Source organism: Colobus angolensis, unplaced genomic scaffold (genome assembly GCF_000951035.1).
Source record: "Colobus angolensis palliatus isolate OR3802 unplaced genomic scaffold, Cang.pa_1.0 Scaffold316, whole genome shotgun sequence".
NCBI lineage: Eukaryota > Metazoa > Chordata > Mammalia > Primates > Cercopithecidae > Colobus > Colobus angolensis.
In genome coordinates, this window is record NW_012116444.1 from 1255980 (window position 1) to 1265011 (window position 9032).

Here is a 9032-nt window from a genome sequence, read left to right on the forward strand (position 1 = left end):
CTCGGCCTCCCAAAGTGCTGGGATTACAGGCGTGAGCCACCGCGCCCGGCCAAGATCCTTGCTCACTTTTTATTGAGTCATTTACCATTTTATTGTTGCACTGTAAGAATTCTTGATATATTCTGAAACAAGTCCATTATTAGATATATGATTTGCAAATATTTTTTCCCATTCTTTGAGTTTTATTACTTGATAGTACTGACGGTACTGTTAGTAGCATGAAAGCTTTAATTTTAATGAATTCCAATCTACACATTTTTCGTCACTTGTGCTTTTGATGTTATACCTAAAAAACTTAGCCATGAAGATTTAACCCTATGCTTTCTTCTAAGAATTTTATAGTTTTAGGGCTTACTTTTAGGCCTATAATACATGTCAAGTTAATTTCGTGTATGGCATAAGGAAGGGGTCCAACCTCATTCTCTTGCATGTGGATACTCACTTGGTTCCAGCACCTTTTGGTGAAAACACAATTCTTTCCCCCAAAGAACTGTTTTAGAACTCTTGTCAAAAGTCACTGGCCATACATTTTACTTCTGGACACTCGATTCTATTCCACTATTTATATATCTATCCTCAAGCCAGCATCACACTAAGCTGCCCAAGGTAGTTTTATAGTAAGTTTTGAAACTGGTAAAGTGTAAATCCTCCCAATTCGTTCTTCTTTTACAAGATTGTTTAGACTATTTGAAGTCTCTTAAATTTTCATATGAATTTTAGGACCAGCTTGTGAATCTCTGCAAATAAGTCAGTTGGGATTTTGGTAGAAAATGCACTGAATCCGCATATCAATTTGGGAAGTAATACCATGGTAACAATTAGTCTTCTGATCCATGAACATGTCTTTCCATGTACTTTCAGCAATATTTTGTAATTTACAACATATAAGTCTTGTACTTCTTTTATATTTATTCCTAAGTGTTGTATTTTTTGATGCTACTGTAAATAGAATTGTTTTCAAACTTTCATGTTCATATTGTTCACTGCTAGTGTATAGCAATACAATTATGTTTTTTTTTTAAATGATGTGGTATTCTGAACCTTGCTGAACTTGTTAAACTCTAATAGTGTTTTGTAGATTTTTTGGGATTTTCTATATACATCATCATGTCATCTGTAAACCAAGACAGCTTTACCTCTTCTTTTGCAATCTGAATGACTTCGGTTTCTTTTTATTGCCTAATTTCCCTGGCTAGAACCTCATGTACAACGGTGGATGTACATGGTGAGAGTGGACATCCTGCCTTGTTCCTGATTTTGGGGGAAGCTGTTCCATCTTTTAGTTGGGTGTTTCTGTAGTTCAGGTTGAGAAAGTTCCCTTCTATTCCTAGTTTGTTGGGTTTGTTTGTTTTTACATCAAGAAAAAGTGCTGGATTTGGCCAAATGCCATTCTGGAGGGTGTCTACAGAAATGATCATGTGGTCTGTGTCACTTACTGTATTAATACATTGTATTACAGTAATAGATGTAAGAGTGTTAAACCAGCCAGGTACAGTGGCTTATGCCTGTAATTCCAGCTCTTTGGAAGGCTGAGGCCGGAGGATCACCTGAGCCCAGGAGTTCGAGACCAGCCTGAGAAACACAGAGAGACCCCCGTCTCTACAAATCAGTTAAAAAATTATTAACAGCTGGGCATGGTGGTGCACACCTGTAGTCCCAGCTACTTGGGGGCTGAGGCAGGAGTATTTCCTGAGCCTGGGAGGTCAAGGCTGCAGTGAGCCGTGATTGTGCTACTGTGCTCCAGCCTGGACGACAGGGCGAGACAAAATAAATAAATAAATAAATAAAAATAAATAAATAAATAAATGTGTTAAACCAACTTTGCACTCCTGGGATAAATTCCACTTGGTTGTGGCATAAAACACTTTTTATATGTTGCAGTATTTGGTTTGCTAATGTTTTGTTGAGGATTTTTTTGTGCTGGTACTCATAAATGGTATTTGTCTGTAGTTTTCTTGTGGTATCTTTGGTTTTTGTATAAATAATACTGGCCTCACAGAATAAGGACGTCTTCCCTTTTCTTCTATACTTTGAAAAAGTTTGTGAAGAAACGGTATTAATTCATCTTCAAATGTCTGATAGAATATGCCAGTGAAGGCAGAGCGTGGTGGCTCATACCTGTAATCCCAGCACTTTGGGAGGCTGAGGCGGGCAGATCGCTTGAGCCCAGGAGTTCGAGACCAGCCTGGGCAACATCATGAGACCCCATCTCTATTTAAAAAAAGAAAGAAAAAATATATATACCAGTGAAGATACCTGGCCATAGGCTTTTCTTTGATGGAAGCTTATAAATTACTAATTTAATCTCAATGCTTGCTCTAAGTTGTATTAGTTCCCTAGGGGTGCTATATTTTTTCACAAACTGGGTGGCTTAAAACAGCAGAGATTTATTCTCTCACAGCTCTGGAATTCAGGCACCCAAAATTAGGGTGTCAGCATGGTCATTTTCCCTCTGAAAGCTCTAGAGAAGAGTCCTTCCTTGCCTCTTCCTAGCTTCTGGTAGTTGCTGACAATCCTTGGCATTCCTTGCCTTGTGGCAGTATAACTCCAATCTCTGTCTCCATCTTTACATGGTCCTCTTCCCTCTGTGTGTGTGTCTGTCTCCAAGTCTCTTTCTCCTTATAAGGCAACAGTCATTGGATTTAGGGTCCACTCTAATCCAGTATGACTTCATCATAAATTGATTACATCTGCAAAGACCTTACAGTGGTCTCCTTTTATCTGCAGTTTTGCTTTCCACAGTTACCCATGGTACAGTACAATAATATATTTTGAGAAAAGAGAGAGAATATTCACATAACTTTTGTTATAATTGTTCAATTTTATTATTACTTGTTAATCTCTTATTGTGATTAATTTACAAATTAAGCTTTATCATAGGTATGTGTGTACAGGAAAAAACATAGTATATATAGGGTTTGGTACGATCTGTAGTTTCAGGCATCCCCTTACAAGGGGGAAGACTACTGTTATTTCCAAATAAGGTCACATTCACAGGTACCAGGGGTGGATTCATGTTTTAGGGGGACACAATTCAATCTGCATCATAGGTTTATTCAGATTTTCTGTTTCGCCTTACATCAGTATTGGTAAGTTTGTAACTTTCTAGGAATTTGCCTATTTCATCAAATTCTCTAAATGGCTGGCATACACATTGCTCACTGTATTCCCCAATTTTTTTTACTTCTGACTTCCTCTATTTCATTTGTGATTAGTAACTTGAGTCTTCTATTTTTCTTGATCAGAGCTAAAGTTTACCTAATTGGTTGATCTTTTTAAAAAAAAACAGTTTTTGGTTTTGTTGATTTTATCATTTTTTACATTACTTCATTTCCTTCTGCTCTTGCATCTTTACTATTTCCCTCTTTCTGCCTGCTTTGGGTTTAGTTTGCTCTTCTTTTTCTAGTTTCCTAATGTGGATGATTAGGGTATTGATTTGAGATCTGCTTTTTAAATTTAAACTTCTAAGTACTGTTAGCTACATCTCATTCATTTTGGTAAGTTTTAAAAATTCATCTGAAACTACTTTCTAATTTCCTTTGCCTGATCCAGTAAAAGCTGGGCCCCTTTGCAGTGGCACGTTGTTGCCAATGTTTGAGGTTTCCTCCTACCCCAGGAGGGCTCTTAGCTTGTCTCTTATTCTGATTCTCTGTTAAACGTCTAACAGGGGAATCCTCAGAGCCTACTCTGGCTCGGGAGACTGCCCGATTCATGAATCAAATAAATAAATAAACATCTAACAGGTCTGTCATTTCACCTGTTGCTACAAATATGAGGGACCTTCCAGGTATGTCTCTACTATTCACACAGATCTTCATCGATAATTTTCAATACTTTTAGGTGTGAGATTTTCTAAGCCAGACAGTTCTGGAGTTCTCTGTTTATTTTTGTTGTTGTTAAGTTTGTTTTCTTCAAAGACAGGATCCTGCTCTGTTGCCCAGGCTTCAGTGCAGTGGCACAATCACGGCTCACTGCAAGCCTTGACTTCCTGGGCTAAAGCCATCCTCCCGCCTCAGCCTCCGAAGTGGCTGGGATTACAGGTGTGTGCCACCACAGCAGGCTAATTTTTAAAATATTTTGTAGAGAAGGAGTCTCACTCTATTGCCCAGGTTGTTGCAGAACTACTGGCCTCAAGTAATCCTCCTGCCTTGGCTTCCTAAAGTGCTGGATTACAAGCATGAGCCACTGCACCCTGCTGGAATTCTGTTTGTGATGTCAACCCTTCCAATAAAATGAACCAGTAAGAATAAAAAAGTTTATGTGACATACAACTAACAGAGCTAATAAAATAGCCAGGAGATGAGCAGGCGCAGTGGCTTAAGCCTGTAATTCCAGTACTTTGGGAGGCCAAGGCAGGCAGATTACCTGAGGTCAAGAGTTTGAGACCAGCCTGGCTAAAGTGGTGAAACCCCATCTCTGCTAAAAATACAAACATTAGCCAGGGGTGGTGGCACACACCTGTAATTCTAGCTACTCAAGAGGCTGAGGCAGGAAAAACACTTGAACCCAGGAGGTGGAGGGTGCAGTGCGCCAAGACAGCACCACTGCACTCCAGACTGGGCAACAGTGAGAGACTCTGTCTCACAAAAAAAAAAAAAAAAGTAAAATAGCGCCAGAAGGTAAGGAAAAGTTAAAGAAACCAACTCATGTCATCTCCCCTCGGCTGAATTCTAAAACAATACATTATGTATAGTATGGCAAAAAACAAAAAGATGCAAAATCTTCTTCTGTAACTCAAAAACCATTTTCTTTGCATTTATTACTCCTAATACATTCAGGAATATTTATTTATTATTAAAAAACAAGTTGTTGGCATAAAACTAAATAGGAGTAAAGCTGGAGATGTAGGCCAGGTGCGGTGGCTCACGCCTGCAAACCCAGCACTTTTGGAGGCCGAAGTGAGCAGATCATTTGAGGGCAGGAGTTTGACACCAGTCTGGCCAACATGGCAAAACCCTATCATCCCAGCTACTCAGGAGGCTGAGGTTGCAGTGAGCCAAGACTGCGCCACTGAATTCTAGCCTGGGTGACAGAGTGACACTCAGTCTTAAAAAAATAAATACAAATAAAGTTGCAGATTTCAACTGGAATTTCTACCTCCTAGGAGGAGTTGCAGGATGCAGAAACTGGTCCACCTAGATTGGTTGGCTCATAGGCAGAAGCGACTGTTATATAATCTACTGTGAGCTTCTTAGAAGCATATATGCCTAGAAGTTCCCAGAGCTTATGACTCTATAGCTCTAGGGTAGAAAGTAGTCCTTAAGTTTTTAAGAAGCTCTCTCCTTAATAAACAACTGAAAACATGAGGGAGGGATGACAGTACTAGAGCTAAGGCATTTGTTACAGTGACACCACCATTAACCCAAAGGGTTTCCTCCATCTCTCATAGTCCTATACTGTTTATTTAATGGACTTTTGGCTTAAATTCAGTTACACAAAAATAATATAGGTAATCTTACCTAGAGAATCAATTTAAAGATTATAAAGCTTATTATCATCTTATTTTAATCATCTGAATCTGGATTAAAGATCACTTTATTATTTTCCTCCATTAAATGAGAGTTGTATTTAGAAACAAGTCTTGCCAAAGCTGTGAATTTTGCTAAGGTGAACATCACAACTTTTTTCCTGACAAAACACTTAGCAGAAAAATATATTAAACAAATGCTATAAAAATCTTCAACTTATGGAATCTCAAGAAACTAGAGAGCTGTAAACTGTTGAGTCAGAAGTCTTTTCAAAGTGAATTAATTAATGAACTACATAAGATAAATCAATATTGAAAAATTCAAGTGTATCTTTTTATTTGTGTTTTAATCTATTAAGAGTCTTTCGGCTGGGCACGGTGACTCATGCCTGTAATCCTAGCACTTTGGGAGGCTGAGGCAAGTGCATCACGAGGTCAGGCGCTGGAAATCAGCCTGATCAACATGGTGAAATCTCGTCTCTACTAAAAATACAAAAATTAGCTGGGTGTGGTGGCGCGCACCTGTAATCCCAGCTACTCAGGAGGCTGAGGCGGGAGAATTGCTTGGACCTGGGAGATGGAGGTTGAGTTAGCCCAGATCGTGCCACTGCATTCCAGCCTGTGCAACACAGCGAGACTCCATCTCAAAAACAGTCTTTCCTACCTGTAAATTGAAACCAATTCCATTTAAGCTACTAAACTTTACATTAACTTAATTGGGGACGTGTATTATTTTATCTTTTATTCCTCTATACAAATAAAGGTTTCACCATTTATCAATAAAAATTTATAAGCCACAATCATCTATATTTTCATTTTTCTTAAAGCAAATATATTGCACAGAAATCCTACAAGGTTTATGCTTTTATAAATAATGCTTGTTTTTCTCATTCTCTGGAAGATCCTGAAAAAAGCTACCTTGTACACAAAGCTATAAAGAAAAAGTAAAAACAACTAGTATTCTCAACAATCTTAGCTATGAACTGCTAATTATTTGATACATTCCCCTAAAAAACACATATGCAGATATATTAACTTAAAAAAATTAAATGAGATTCACACTGAAGATCATTTTACCTATTCTCAATATTAGGATTTTCTTTCTTATATTGTTACATATTCTCCAAAAACACCCTAATAAATGTACCATAATTTGCACTTAGACCAGTTTTTTATTTTGTTACTTATAACTGCATTTTAATGAATTGGTTCTAGATTCTCATTATTTCCTTGGGATAGATTACTACAAGAGAAAGCATGAATCAAAAGAAACAATTTCTTCCTTTCCTGAAACATATTCGCAAACTTTTTTCTAAGAAAAAGTTATACCAATTTGTATTCCCACTTGCAGTGTTGGGGGTACTATGTTGCCACACTTGTAGACATCACATTTCATTGGTATAAAATGATTCTTTGGCCTGGGCATGGTGGCTTACGCCTGTAATCCCAATACTTTGGGAGGCCGAGCCAGGTAGATCACGAGGTCAGGAGATCGAGACCATCTTGGCCAACATGGTGAAACCCCATCTCTACTAAAAATACAAAAATTAGCTGGGTGGGTTGGCATGTGCCTGTAGTCCTAGCTACTCAGGAGGTTGAGGCACGAGAATTGCTTGAACCCAGGAGGTGAGGGTTGCAGTGAGCTAAGATCGTGCCACTGTACGCCTGTGCGACAGAGCAAGACTCTCTCAAAATGATAATAAATTATATATATATATATCTTCTTTAAATATCTCACGTTTCTTTCTCACTCCTAATACACAGAAACTTATTGAAATTTTTCTTCCATAGTTCCTTTTATATCACAGGTAAATACTTATTGATTTGTGGTATTCTGGTGTAAGATGACAGGCAAGTCACATCGAGCAGGTATGAATATGCCCAAAGTAACATATTCAACATAAATACACTTTGAAGAATACAATATAAAAGTAACAATTAGATTTATCATCTGCTTGCTCGTAATATCAACTTTCAATGGGAACAATGTGAAGAAGACGTGAGAACGACCCTTGGACTACCAAAGGCCACGCACCACTGCATCTCGTGGCCAGCACCTACATCCTACCGCTGTCACTGCCAGTATGCTTAGAGAAAGGCTGAAGGGGATGCTAGAGGAGATAATGCCAAGGTGAAGGACGAACCACAGAGATCTCCGAGGTTGTCTGCTAACCCTGCTCCTCCAAAGCCAGAGCCCAAGCCTCAAAGGGCCCTGCAAAGGAGGGAGAGAAGGTACACAGAGGGAAAAAGGGAAAAGCTGATGCTGGCAAGGAGGGGAATAACCCTGCAGAAAATGGGAAATGCCAAATCAGACCAGGCACAGAAAGCTGAAGGTGCTGCAGATGCCGAGTGAAGTGTGTGCATTTTTGATAACTGTACTTCTGGTGACTGTATAGTTTGAAATTCTATTTTTTACCAAGTTTCATAAAAATGCAGAATTTGGTTTTGCTTTATTTATATTATTATTATTTTTGAAGATGGAATCTTGCTCTCTCCCTAAGCTGGAGTGCAGTGGCACAATCTTGGCTCACTGCAACCTCCACCTCCCGGGTTCAAGTGATTTTCCTGCCTCAGCCTCCCAAGTAGCTGGGACTACAGGCGCACACCACCACGCCCAGCTAATTTTCTCGTATTTTTAGTAGAGACAGGGTTTCACCATGTTGGCCAGGATGGTCTTGATCTCCTGACCTTGTGATCCGTCTGCCTCAGCCTCCCAAAGTGCTGGGATTACAGGCGTGAGCCTCCGTGCCCGACTTATTTACTTACATATTTTTTTAAGCTACGCTGTGAGCACACGGAATACTTCATTGTTGCTTTTGGGGAAAGGGGCATAGGTCACTAATAGAATGTCTCCGAAGCTAGACTGCTGCTGGGAAAACACCTTTCCCTTCTAGTTTTGAGAGACTTCCTCTTGGCTCCCAGGAGGTGAGATTCCCTGACTTTGATACACGTAGGCACCATGGCACAAAAGCCTGTGGTATGGAAAAACAAATGCATTTTTAAGCCTTCTTCTTCCTTTCCACCTTTCAGCATAGACTTAACTCCCTTAAATCCAGACATCTGTTGGGACTTGACCCCCAATAATCGGTTACCAGTGTGTCAGGCAATCTGGACTTTCCAGTGATGGCACCCCTCAAAAGAGCAGTGATTCTATTTCTAGATTGTGGATTTTCAGATAAATACTGCCATTTTCATTTCACTTCCTTAAAGTCTGGGTCAGCTCTTGAAAAGCTGTTAAACAACATGCTAAATGTGAAATGTCAACCCTCACTCTAAACTTTCCCCATTCAGATCATCAGATGAAGACTTCATTCGGTTTTATAATGGCTTTCTGATTTTTGGTAGTCCACTGAAGAAGGGAGTTTGAAAGTTCTTCTATACTGTTAACGACTGTCTGCCCATGTCCTGCCTGAAATACTACAATTGTTTATCGAAAGTATCTTTAATAAAGCTGGATACAGTTTGGCTTGGGGAAAAAAAAAAATTCAGTGTATTAAAATAGCAATAAAGGCCAGGCGTGGTGGCTCATGCCTGTAATCCCAGCACTTTGGGAGGCTGAGGCAGG

The 9032-nt window shown here is 39.3% G+C and overlaps 1 protein-coding gene and 1 pseudogene across 4 annotated transcripts in view; one reads left to right on the forward strand and one right to left on the reverse strand.

The window, feature by feature from the left end:
* Positions 1-9032, reverse strand: part of LCOR (ligand dependent nuclear receptor corepressor) — a 162292-nt gene that overhangs the window by 45790 nt on the left and 107470 nt on the right. The window lies entirely within an intron of this gene.
* Positions 7345-7820, forward strand: LOC105518278 (annotated as a pseudogene).